We start from the raw sequence: 13,741 nt of genomic DNA, 5'->3' as shown, positions 1-13,741 counted from the left end.
TGGAGATATACATGAGGGTCAGTATGTTGGAGATATACATTAGGGTAAGTATGTTGGAGTTAAATGCGAGGGTCAGTATGTTGGAGATATCTGTGAGGGTCAGTATGTTGGAGATATACTTGAGGGTCAGTATGTTGGAGATATCTGTAAGGGTCTGCATGTTGGAGACATGTGAGTGTCAGCATGTTAGAGTTACACACGAGGGTCAGTATGTTGGAGTTATACTGTAGGGTCAGTATGTTGGAGATATACATGAGGGTCAGTATGTTGGAGTTATACGGGAGGGTCAGTATGTTGGAGATATACATGAGGGTCAGTATGATGGAGTTATATGTGAGGGTCAGTATGTTGGAGATATACATGAAGATCAGTATCGTGGAGTTATATGCGAGGGTCTGTATGTTGGCGATATATGCTAGGGTCAGTATGCAGGAGATATATGTGAGGATCAGGATATTGGAGATATATGTTAGGGTCAGTATGTTGGAGATATACGTGACGGTCAGCATGTTGGAGTTAAACGGGAGAGTCAGTTTGTTGGAGATATCCATGAGGGACAGTATGTTGGAGTTATATGCGAGGGTCAGTATGTTGGATATATGCATGAAGGTCAGTATCTTGGAGTTATATGCGAGGGACAGTATGTTGGAGATATATGCGAGTGTCAGTATGCTGGAGATAAACGTGAGGGTCAGTATGTTGGAGACATATGTGAGTGTCAGTATGTTGGAGATATACGTGAGGGTCAGTATGTTGGAGTTATACGGGAGGGTCACTATTTTGGATTTATATGGGAGCGTCAGTATTTTGGAGATATACATGAGGGTCAGTATGTTGGAGTTATATGCGAGGGTCAGTATGTTGGAGATATTCATGAAGGTCAGTACTTGGAGTTAAATGCGAGGGTCAGTATGTTGGAGATATATGCGAGGGTCAGTATGTTGGAGATATATGCGAGGGTCAGTATGCTGGAGATAAACGTGAGGGTGAGTGTGTTGGAGATTTATGTGAGGGTCAGTATGTTTGAGATATATGTGAGGGTCAGTATGTTGGATTTACATGCAAGAGTCAATATTTTGGAGATATATGTGAGGGTCAGTCTGTTGGAGTTGTACGGGAGGGTCACTATGTTGGATTTATACGGGAGGGTCAGTATGTTGGAGATATACATGAGGGTCAGTATGTTGCAGTTATATGCGAGGGTCTGTATGTTGGAGATATATGCTAGGGTCAGTATGCAGGAGATATACGTGAGGATCAGGATATTGGAGATATATGTGAGGGTCAGTATGTTGGAGATATACGTGACGGTCAGCATGTTGGAGTTAAACGGGAGAGTCAGTTTGTTGGAGATATCCATGAGGGACAGTATGTTGGAGTTATATGCGAGGGTCAGTATGTTGGAGATATGCATGAAGGTCAGTATCTTGGAGTTATATGCGAGGGTTAGTATCTTGGAGATATATGCGAGGGACAGTATGTTGGAGAGAAATGCGAGTGTCAGTATGCTGGAGATAATCGTGAGGGTCAGTATGTTGGAGACTTATGTGAGGGTCAGTATGTTGGAGATATACCTGAGGGTCAGTATGTTGGAGTTATACGGGAGGGTCACTATTTTATATATATATGGGAGGGTCAGTATTTTGGAGACATACATGAGGGTCAGTATGTTGGAGTTATATGCGAGGGTCAATATGTTGGAGATATATGTGAGGGTCAGTCTGTTGGAGTCATACGGGAGGGTCACTATTTTGGATTTATATGGGAGGGTCAGTATTTTGGAGATATACATGAGGGTAAGTATGTTGGAGTTAAATGCGAGGGTCAGTATGTTGGAGATATCTGTGAGGGTCAGTATGTTGGAGATATACTTGAGGGTCAGTATGTTGGAGATATCTGTAAGGGTCTGCATGTTGGAGACATGTGAGTGTCAGCATGTTAGAGTTACACACGAGGGTCAGTATGTTGGAGTTATACTGTAGGGTCAGTATGTTGGAGATATACATGAGGGTCAGTATGTTGGAGTTATACGGGAGGGTCAGTATGTTGGAGATATACATGAGGGTCAGTATGATGGAGTTATATGTGAGGGTCAGTATGTTGGAGATATACATGAAGATCAGTATCGTGGAGTTATATGCGAGGGTCTGTATGTTGGCGATATATGCTAGGGTCAGTATGCAGGAGATATATGTGAGGATCAGGATATTGGAGATATATGTTAGGGTCAGTATGTTGGAGATATACGTGACGGTCAGCATGTTGGAGTTAAACGGGAGAGTCAGTTTGTTGGAGATATCCATGAGGGACAGTATGTTGGAGTTATATGCGAGGGTCAGTATGTTGGATATATGCATGAAGGTCAGTATCTTGGAGTTATATGCGAGGGACAGTATGTTGGAGATATATGCGAGTGTCAGTATGCTGGAGATAAACGTGAGGGTCAGTATGTTGGAGACATATGTGAGGGTCAGTATGTTGGAGATATACGTGAGGGTCAGTATGTTGGAGTTATACGGGAGTGTCACTATTTTGGATTTATATGGGAGCGTCAGTATTTTGGAGATATACATGAGGGTCAGTATGTTGGAGTTATATGCGAGGGTCAGTATGTTGGAGATATTCATGAAGGTCAGTACTTGGAGTTAAATGCGAGGGTCAGTACGTTGGAGATATATGCGAGGGTCAGTATGTTGGAGATATATGCGAGGGTCAGTATGCTGGAGATAAACGTGAGGGTGAGTGTGTTGGAGATTTATGTGAGGGTCAGTATGTTTGAGATATATGTGAGGGTCAGTATGTTGGATTTACATGCAAGAGTCAATATTTTGGAGATATATGTGAGGGTCAGTCTGTTGGAGTTGTACGGGAGGGTCAGTATGTTGGAGATATACATGAGGGTCAGTATGTTGCAGTTATATGCGAGGGTCTGTATGTTGGAGATATATGCTAGGGTCAGTATGCAGGAGATATACGTGAGGATCAGGATATTGGAGATATATGTGAGGGTCAGTATGTTGGAGATATACGTGACGGTCAGCATGTTGGAGTTAAAAGGGAGAGTCAGTTTGTTGGAGATATCCATGAGGGACAGTATGTTGGAGTTATATGCGAGGGTCAGTATGTTGGAGATATGCATGAAGGTCAGTATCTTGGAGTTATATGCGAGGGTTAGTATCTTGGAGATATATGCGAGGGACAGTATGTTGGAGATAAATGCGAGTGTCAGTATGCTGGAGATAATCGTGAGGGTCAGTATGTTGGAGACTTATGTGAGGGTCAGTATGTTGGAGATATACCTGAGGGTCAGTATGTTGGAGTTATACGGGAGGGTCACTATTTTGGATATATATGGGAGGGTCAGTATTTTGGAGACATACATGAGGGTCAGTATTTTGGAGTTATATGCGAGGGTCAATATGTTGGAGATATATGTGAGGGTCAGTCTGTTGGAGTCATACGGGAGGGTCACTATTTTGGATTTATATGGGAGGGTCAGTATTTTGGAGATATACATGAGGGTCAGTATGTTGGAGTTATATGCGAGGGTCAGTATGTTGGAGATATATGCGAGGGTCAGTATGTTGGAGATATTTGCGAGGGTCAGTATGCTGGAGATATACGTGAGGGTCAGTATGTTGGAGATATATGCAAGGGTCAGTATGTTGTAGATATACGTGAGGGTCAGTATGTTGGAGTTATACGCCAGGGTCAATATGTTGGAGATATATGTGAGGGTCAGTATGTTGGATTTATACACAACGGTCAATATGTTGGAGAAATATGTGAGGGTCAGTCTGTTGGAGTTATACTGGAGGGTCACTATGTTGGAGTTTTACGGGAGGGTCAGTACATTGGAGATATACATGAGTGTCAGTATGATGGAGTTATATGTGAGGGTCCGTATGTTGGAAATATACATGAGGGTTAGTATCTTGGAGTTATATGAGAGGGTCAGTATGTTGGAGATATATGCAAGGGTCAGTATGCTGGAGATATGCGTGAGGATCAGTATGTTGGAGATATATGTGATGGTCAGTATGTTGGAGATATACGTGATGGTTAGCATGTTGGAGTTAAACGGGAGAGTCAGTATGTTGGAGATCTACATGATGGTGAGTATGTTGGAGATATATGTGAGGATCAGTATGTTGGAGTTAGATGGGGGGGTCAGTATGTTGGAGTTATATGCGAGGGTCAGTTTGTTGGAGTTAGATGGGATGGTCAGTATGTCGGAGCTATATGTGAGGGTCAGTATGTTGGAGATATAGTTGAGGGTCAGTATGTTGGAGACATATGTGAGAGTCAGTATGTTGGAGATATATGTGAGGATCAGTATGTTGGAGTTAGATGGGGGGGTCAGTATGTTGGAGTTATATGCGAGGGTCAGTATGTTGGAGTTAGATGGGGGTGTCAGTATGTTGGAGGTATATGTGAGGGTCAGTATGTTGGAGCTATACGGGAAGGTCAATATGTTGGAGATATATGTGAGGATCAGTGTGTTGGAGTTAGATGGGGGGGTCAGTATGTTGGAGTTATATGCGAGGGTCAGTATGTTGGAGTTATATGGGATGGTCAGTATGTCGGAGTTATATGTGAGGGTCAGTATGTTGGAGATATACTTGAGGGTCAGTATGTTGGAGACATATGTGAGGGTCAGAATGTTAGAGTTATACACGAGGGTCAGTATGTTGAAGTTATACAGGAGGGTCAGTATGTTGGAGATATACATGAGGGTCAGTATGTTGGAGTGATATGCGACGGTCAGTATGTTGGAGATATACGGGAGGGTCAGTATGTTGGAGGTATATGTGAGGGTCAGTATGTTGGAGCTATACGGGTGGATCAGTATGTTGGAGATATATGTGAGGGTCAGTATGTTGGACACAAATGTGATGGTCAGTATTTTAGAGTTGTATACATGGGTCAATATGTTGTAGTTATACAGGATGGTCAGTATGTTGGAGATATACATGAGGGTCAGTATGTTGGAGTTATATGTAAGGGTCAGTATGTTGTAGATATGCATGAAGGTCAGTATCTTGGAGTAATATGCGAGGGTCAGTATGTTGGAGATATATGCGAGGGTCTGTATGCTGGAGATATATGTGAGGGTCGGTATATTGGAGATATACGTGAGGGTCAATATGTTGGAGTTATATGCGAGAGTCAATATGTTGGAGGTATATGTGAGGGTCAGTATGTTGGATTTATACGCAAGAATCAATATGTTGGAGATATATGTGAGGGTCAGTCTGTTGGAGTTATACGGGAGGGTCACTATGTTGGAGTTATACGGGAGGGTCAGTATATTGGAGATATACATGAGGGACAGTATGATGGAGTTATATGCGAGGGTCAGTATGTTGGAGATATACATGAAGGTCAGTATCTTGGAGTTATATGCGAGGGTCTGTATGTTGGAGATATATGCTAGGGTCGGTATGCAGGAGATATACGTGAGGATCAGGATATTGGAGATATATGTGAGGGTCAGAATGTTGGAGATATACGTGACGGTCAGCATGCTGGAGTTGAAATGGAGAGTCAGTATGTTGGAGATATCCATGAGGGACAGTATGTTGGAGTTATATGCGAGGATCAGTATGCTGGAGATGAACGTGAGGGTCAGTATGTTGGAAAAATATGTGGGGGTCAGTATGTTGGAGATATACGTTCGGGTCAGTATGTTGGAGTTATATGCGAGGGTCAATATTTTGCAGATATATGTGAGGGTCAGTATCTTGGTGTTATATGCGAGGGTCTACATGTTGGCGATATATGCTAGGGTCAGTATGCAGGAGATATATGTGAGGATCAGGATATTGGAGATATATGTTAGGGTCAGTATGTTGGAGATATACGTGATGGTCAGCATGTTGGAGTTAAACGGGAGAGTCAGTTTGTTGGAGATATCCATGAGGGACAGTATGTTGGAGTGATATGCGAGGGTCAGTATGTTGGATATATGCATGAAGGTCAGTATCTTGGAGTTATATGCGAGGGACAGTATGTTGGAGATATATGCGAGTGTCAGTATGCTGGAGATAAACGTGAGGGTCAGTATGTTGGAGACATATGTGAGGGTCAGTATGTTGGAGATATACGTGAGGGTCAGTATGTTGGAGTTATACGGGAGGGTCACTATTTTGGATTTATATGGGAGCGTCAGTATTTTGGAGATATACATGAGGGTCAGTATGTTGGAGTTATATGCGAGGGTCAGTATGTTGGAGATATTCATGAAGGTCAGTACTTGGAGTTAAATGCGAGGGTCAGTATGTTGGAGATATATGCGAGGGTCAGTATGTTGGAGATATATGCGAGGGTCAGTATGCTGGAGATAAACGTGAGGGTGAGTGTGTTGGAGATTTATGTGTGGGTCAGTATGTTTGAGATATATGTGAGGGTCAGTATGTTGGATTTACATGCAAGAGTCAATATTTTGGAGATATATGTGAGGGTCAGTCTGTTGGAGTTGTACGGGAGGGTGACTATGTTGGATTTATACGGGAGGGTCAGTATGTTGGGGATATACATGAGGGTCAGTATGTTGCAGTTATATGCGAGGGTCTGTATGTTGGAGATATATGCTAGGGTCAGTATGCAGGAGATATACGTGAGGATCAGGATATTGGAGATATATGTGAGGGTCAGTATGTTGGAGATATACGTGACGGTCAGCATGTTGGAGTTAAACGGGAGAGTCAGTTTGTTGGAGATATACATGAGGGACAGTATGTTGGAGTTTTATGCGAGGGTCAGTATGTTGGAGATATGCATGAAGGTCAGTATCCTGGAGTTATATGCGAGGGTTAGTATCTTGGAGATATATGCGAGGGACAGTATGTTGGAGATAAATGCGAGTGTCAGTATGCTGGAGATAATCGTGAGGGTCAGTATGTTGGAGACCTATGTGAGGGTCAGTATGTTGGAGATATACCTGAGGGTCAGTATGTTGGAGTTATACGGGAGGGTCACTATTTTGCACATATATGGGAGCGTCAGTATTTTGGAGACATACATGAGGGTCAGTATGTTGGAGTTATATGCGAGGGTCAATATGTTGGAGATATATGTGAGGGTCAGTCTGTTGGAGACATACGGGAGGGTCACTATTTTGGATTTATATGGGAGGGTCAGTATTTTGGAGATATACATGAGGGTCAGTATGTTGGAGTTATATGCGAGGGTCAGTATGTTGGAGATATATGCGAGGGTCAGTATGTTGGAGATATTTGCGAGGGTCAGTATGCTGGAGATATACGTGAGGGTCAGTATGTTGGAGATATATGCAAGGGTCAGTATGTTGTAGATATACGTGAGGGTCAGTATGTTGGATTTATACACAAGGGTCAATATGTTGGAGAAATATGTGAGGGTCAGTCTGTTGGAGTTATACTGGAGGGTCACTATGTTGGAGTTATACGAGAGGGTCAGTATGTTGGAGATATACATGAGTGTCAGTATGATGGAGTTATATGTGAGGGTCCGTATGTTGGAAATATACATGAGGGTTAGTATCTTGGAGTTATATGAGAGGGTCAGTATGTTGGAGATATATGCAAGGGTCAGTATGCTGGAGATATGCGTGAGGATCAGTATGTTGGAGATATATGTGATGGTCAGTATGTTGGAGATATACGTGATGGTTAGCATGTTGGAGTTAAACGGGAGAGTCAGTATGTTGGAGATCTACATGATGGTGAGTATGTTGGAGATATATGTGAGGATCAGTATGTTGGAGTTAGATGGGGGGGTCAGTATGTTGGAGTTATATGCGAGGGTCAGTATGTTGGAGTTATATGGGATGGTCAGTATGTCGGAGTTATATGTGAGGGTCAGTATGTTGGAGATATACTTGAGGGTCAGTATGTTGGAGACATATGTGAGGGTCAGAATGTTAGAGTTATACACGAGGGTCATTATGTTGAAGTATTACAGGAGGGTCAGTATGTTGGAGATATACATGAGGGTCAGTATGTTGGAGTAATATGCGAGGATCAGTATGTTGGAGATATGCATGAAGGTCAGTATCTTGGAGTTATATGCGAGGGTCTGTATCTTGGAGATATATGCGAGGGACAGTATGTTGGATATATATGCGAGGGTCAGTATGCTGGAGATAAACGTGAGGGTCAGTATGTTGGAGACATATGTGGGGGTCAGTATGTTGGAGATATACGTTCGGATCAGTATGTTGGAGTTATATGCGAGGATCAATATTTTGCAGATATATGTGAGGGTCAGTATCTTGGTGTTATATGCGAGGGTCTACATGTTGGAGATATATGCGTGGGTCAGTATGCTGTAGATAAATGTGAGGGTCAGTATGTTGGAGTTATATGCGAGAGTCAATATGTTGGAGATATATGTGAGGGTCAGTCTGTTGGAGTTATACGGGAGGGTCACTATGTTGGAGTTATACGGGAGGGTCAGTATGTTGGAGATATACATGCGGGACAGTATGATGGAGTTATATGCGAGGGTCAGTATGTTGGAGATATACATGAAGGTCAGTATCTTGGAGTAATATTCGAGGGTCAGTATGTTGGAGACAAATGTGATGGTCAGTATGTTAGAGTTGTACACGTGGGTCAATATGTTGGAGTTATACAGGAGGGTCAGTATGTTGGAGATATACAGGAGGGTCAGTATGTTGGAGTTATACGCAAGAGTCAATATGTTGGAGATATATGTGAGGGTCAGTCTGTTGGAGTTATACGGGAGGGTCACTATGTTGGAGTTATACGGGAGGGTCAGTATGTTGGAGATATACATGAGGGACAGTATGATGGAGTTATATGCGAGGGTCAGTATGTTGGAGATATACATGAAGGTCAGTATCTTGGAGTTATATGCGAGGGTCTGTATGTTGGAGATATATGCAAGGGTCAGTATGCATTAGATATACGTGAGGATCAGGATATTGGAGATATATGTGAGGGTCAGTATGTTGGAGATATACGTGATGGTCAGCATGCTGGAGTTAAAATGGAGAGTCAGAATGTTGGAGATATCCATGAGGGACAGTATGTTGGAGTTATATGCGAGGGTCAGTATGTTGGAGATATGCATGAAGGTCAGTATCTTGGAGTTATATGCGAGGTTCAGTATCTTGGAGATATATGCGAGGGACAGTATGTTGGAGATATATGCGAGGGTCAGTATGCTGGAGATAAACGTGAGGGTCAGTATGTTGGAGACATATGTGGGGGTCAGTATGTTGGAGATATACGTGAGTGTCAGTATGTTGGAGACAAATGTGAGGGTCAGTATGTTAGTGATATACACGAGGGTCAGTATGTTGGAGTTATACTGGATGGTCAGTATGTTGGAGATATACATGAGGGTCAGTATGTTGGAGATATAAATGAGGGTAAGTATTTTGGAGTTAAATGCGAGGGTCAGGATGTTGGAGATATATGTGAGGGTCAGTATGCTGGAGATAAACGTGAGGGTCAGTATGTTGGAGATATATGTGAGGGTCAGTATGTTTGAGACATATGTGAGGGTCAGTATGTTGGATTTACACGCAAGAGTCAATATTTTGGAGATATATGTGAGGGTCAGTCTGTTGGAGTTATACGGGAGGGTCAATATGGTGGATTTATATGGGAGTGACAGTATGTTGAAGATATACATGAGGGTCAGTATGTTGGAGTTATATGCGAGGGTCAGTATGTTGGAGATATGCATGAATGTCAGTATCTTGGAGTTATATGCGAGGGTCAGTATGTTGGAGATATATGCGTGGGTCAGTATGTTGGAGATATTTGCGAGGGTCTGTATGCTGGAAATATACGTGAGGGTCAGTATGTTGGAGATATATGTAAGGGTCAGTATGTTGGAGATATACGTGCGGGTCACTATGTAGGAGTTATATGCGAGGGTCAATATGTTGCAGATATATGTGAGGGTCAGTATCTTGGTGTTATATGCGAGGGTCTGTATGTTGCAGGTATATGCGAGGGTCAGTGTGCTGGAGATATGCGTGAGGATCAGGATATTGGAGATATATGTGAGGGTCAGTATGTTGGAGTTATATGGGAAGGTCAGTATGTTGGAGTTATATGGGAGGGGTCAGTATGTTTGAGTTATATGTGAGGGTCAGTATGTTGGAGATTTACGGGTGGGTCAGTATGTTGGAGATATAAGTGAGTGTTAGTATGTTGGAGATAAACTTGAGGGTCAGTATTTTTGGAGATATTTGTGAGGGTCAGTATGTTGGAGACATATGTGAGGGTTAGAATGTTAGAGTTATACACGAGGTTCAGTATGGTAAGTTATACAGGAGGGTCAGTATGTTGGAGATATACATGAGGGTCAGTATGTTGGAGTTATATGCGAGGGTCAGTATGTTGGATATACGCATTAAGGTCAGTATCTTGGAGTTATATGCGAGGGTCATTATGTTGGAGATATATGCGAGGGTCAGTATGCTTGAGATATACGTGAGGGTCAGTATGTTGGAGATATAGGGCAGGGTCAGTATGTTGGAGATATACATGAGGGTCAGTATGTTGGAGTTATACGTGAGGGTCGATATTTTGGGGATATATGTGAGGGGTCAGTATGTTGGATTCATAGGCAAGGGTCAATAAGTTGGAGATATAGGTTAGGGTCAGTATGTTGGAGTTATATGCGACGGTCAGTATGTTGGAGATGTATGGGAGGGTCAGTGTGTTGGAGCTATATGTGAGGGTCAGTATGTTGGAGCTACACGGTTGGGTCAGTATGTTGGAGATATATGTGAGGGTCAGTATGTTGGAGACAAATGTGATGGTCAGTATGTTAGAGTTGTACACGTGGGTCAATATGTTGGAGTTATACAGGAGGGTCAGTATATTGGAGATATACATGAGGGTCAGTGTGTTGGAGTTATATGCAAGGGTCAGTATGTTGTAGATATGCATGAAGGTTAGTATCTTGGAGTAATATGCGAGGGTCAGCATGTTGGAGATATATGCGAGGGTCAGTATGCTGGAGATAAATGTGAGGGTCAGTATGTTGGAGTTATATGCGAGAGTCAATATGTTGGAGATATATGTGAGGGTCAGTATGTTGGATTTATACACAAGAGTCAATATGTTGGAGATATATGTGAGGGTCAGTCTGTTGGAGTTATACGGGAGGGTCACTATGTTGGAGTTATACGGGAGCGTCAGTATGTTGGAGATATACATGAGGGACAGTATGATGGAGTTATATGCGAGGGTCAGTATGTTGGAGATATACATGAAGGTCAGTATCTTGGAGTTAAATGCGAGGGTCTGTATGTTGGAGATATATGCTAGGGTCAGTATGCAGGAGATATAAGTGAGGATCAGGATATTGGAGATATATGTGAGGGTCAGTATGTTGGAGATATACGTGACGGTCAGCATGTTGGAGTTAAAAGTGAGAGTCAGTATGTTGGAGATATCCATGAGGGACAGTATGTTGGAGTTATATGCGAGGGTCAGTATGTTGGAGATATGCATGAAGGTCAGTATCTTGGAGTTATATGCGAGGGTAAGTATCTTGGAGATATATGCGAGGGACCGTATGTTGGAGATATATTCATGGGTCAGTATGCTGGAGATAAACGTGAGGGTCAGTATGTTGGAGACATATGTGAGGGTCAGTATGTTGGAGATATACATGAAGGTTAGTATCTTGGAGTTATATGCGAGGGTCTGTATGTTGGAGATATATGCTAGGGTCAGTATGCAGGAGATATACGTGAGGATCAGGATATTGGAGATATATGTGAGGGTCAGTATGTTGGAGATATACGTGACGGTCAGCATGTTGGAGTTAAACGGGAGCGTCAGTTTGTTGGAGATATCCATGAGGGACAGTATGTTGGAGTTATATGCGAGGGTCAGTATGTTGGAGATATGCATGAAGGTCAGTATCTTGGAGTTATATGCGAGGGTTAGTATCTTGGAGATATATGCGAGGGACAGTATGTTGGAGATAAATGCGAGTGTCAGTATGCTGGAGATAATCGTGAGGGTCAGTATGTTGGAGACTTATGTGAGGGTCAGTATGTTGGAGATATACCTGAGGGTCAGTATGTTGGAGTTATACGGGAGGGTCACTATTTTGGATATATATGGGAGGGTCAGTATTTTGGAGACATACATGAGGGTCAGTATGTTGGAGTTATATGCGAGGGTCAATATGTTGCAGATATATGTGAGGGTCAGTCTGTTGGAGTCATACGGGAGGGTCACTATTTTGGATTTATATGGGAGGGTCAGTATTTTGGAGATATACATGAGGGTCAGTATGTTGGAGTTATATGCGAGGGTCAGTATGTTGGAGATATATGCGAGGGTCAGTATGTTGGAGATATTTGCGAGGGTCAGTATGCTGGAGATATACGTGAGGGTCAGTATGTTGGAGATATATGCAAGGGTCAGTATGTTGTAGATATACGTGAGGGTCAGTATGTTGGAGTTATACGCCAGGGTCAATATGTTGGAGATATATGTGAGGGTCAGTATGTTGGATTTATACACAAGGGTCAATATGTTGGAGAAATATGTGAGGGTCAGTCTGTTGGAGTTATACTGGAGGGTCACTATGTTGGAGTTTTACGGGAGAGTCAGTATGTTGGAGATATATATGAGTGTCAGTATGATGGAGTTATATGTGAGGGTCCGTATGTTGGAAATATACATGAGGGTTAGTATCTTGGAATTATATGAGAGGGTCAGTATGTTGGAGATATATGCAAGGGTAAGTATGCTGGAGATATGCGTGAGGATCAGTATGTTGGAGATATATGTGATGGTCAGTATGTTGGAGATATACGTGATGGTTAGCATGTTGGAGTTAAACGGGAGAGTCAGTATGTTGGAGATCTACATGATGGTGAGTATGTTGGAGATATATGTGGGGATCAGTATGTTGGAGTTAGATGCGGGGGTCAGTATGTTGGAGTTATATGCGAGGGTCAGTATGTTGGAGTTATATGGGATGGTCAGTATGTCGGAGTTATATGTGAGGGTCAGTATGTTGGAGATATACTTGAGGGTCAGTATGTTGGAGACATATGTGAGGGTCAGAATGTTAGAGTTATACACGAGGGTCAGTATGTTGAAGTTATACAGGAGGGTCAGTATGTTGGAGATATACATGAGGGTCAGTATGTTGGAGTAATATGCGACGGTCAGTATGTTGGAGATATACGGGAGGGTCAGTATGTTGGAGGTATATGGGAGGGTCAGTATGTTGGAGCTATACGGGTGGATCAGTATGTTGGACATATATGTGAGGGTCAGTATGTTGGACACAAATGTGATGGACAGTATTTTAGAGTTGTATACGTGGGTCAATATGTTGGAGTTATACAGGATGGTCAGTATGTTGGAGATATACATGAGGGTCAGTATGTTGGAGTTATATGTAAGGGTCAGTATGTTGTAGATATGCATGAAGGTCAGTATCTTGGAGTAATATGTGAGGGTCAGAATGTTGGAGATATACGTGACGGTCAGCATGCTGGAGTTGAAATGGAGAGTCAGTATGTTGGAGATATCCATGAGGGACAGTATGTTGGAGTTATATGCGAGGATCAGTATGTTGGAGATATGCATGAAGGTCAGTATCTTGGAGTTATATGCGAGGGTCTGTATCTTGGAGATATATGCGAGGGACAGTATGTTGGAGATATATGCGAGGGTCAGTATGCTGGAGATAAACGTGAGGGTCAGTATGTTGGAGAAATATGTGGGGGTCAGTATGTTGG

The sequence above is a fragment of the Mobula birostris genome, chromosome 8, assembly GCF_030028105.1.
Source record: "Mobula birostris isolate sMobBir1 chromosome 8, sMobBir1.hap1, whole genome shotgun sequence".
NCBI classification, from domain to species: Eukaryota; Metazoa; Chordata; class Chondrichthyes; order Myliobatiformes; family Myliobatidae; genus Mobula; species Mobula birostris.
Note: the sequence above shows the minus strand (reverse complement) of the source record.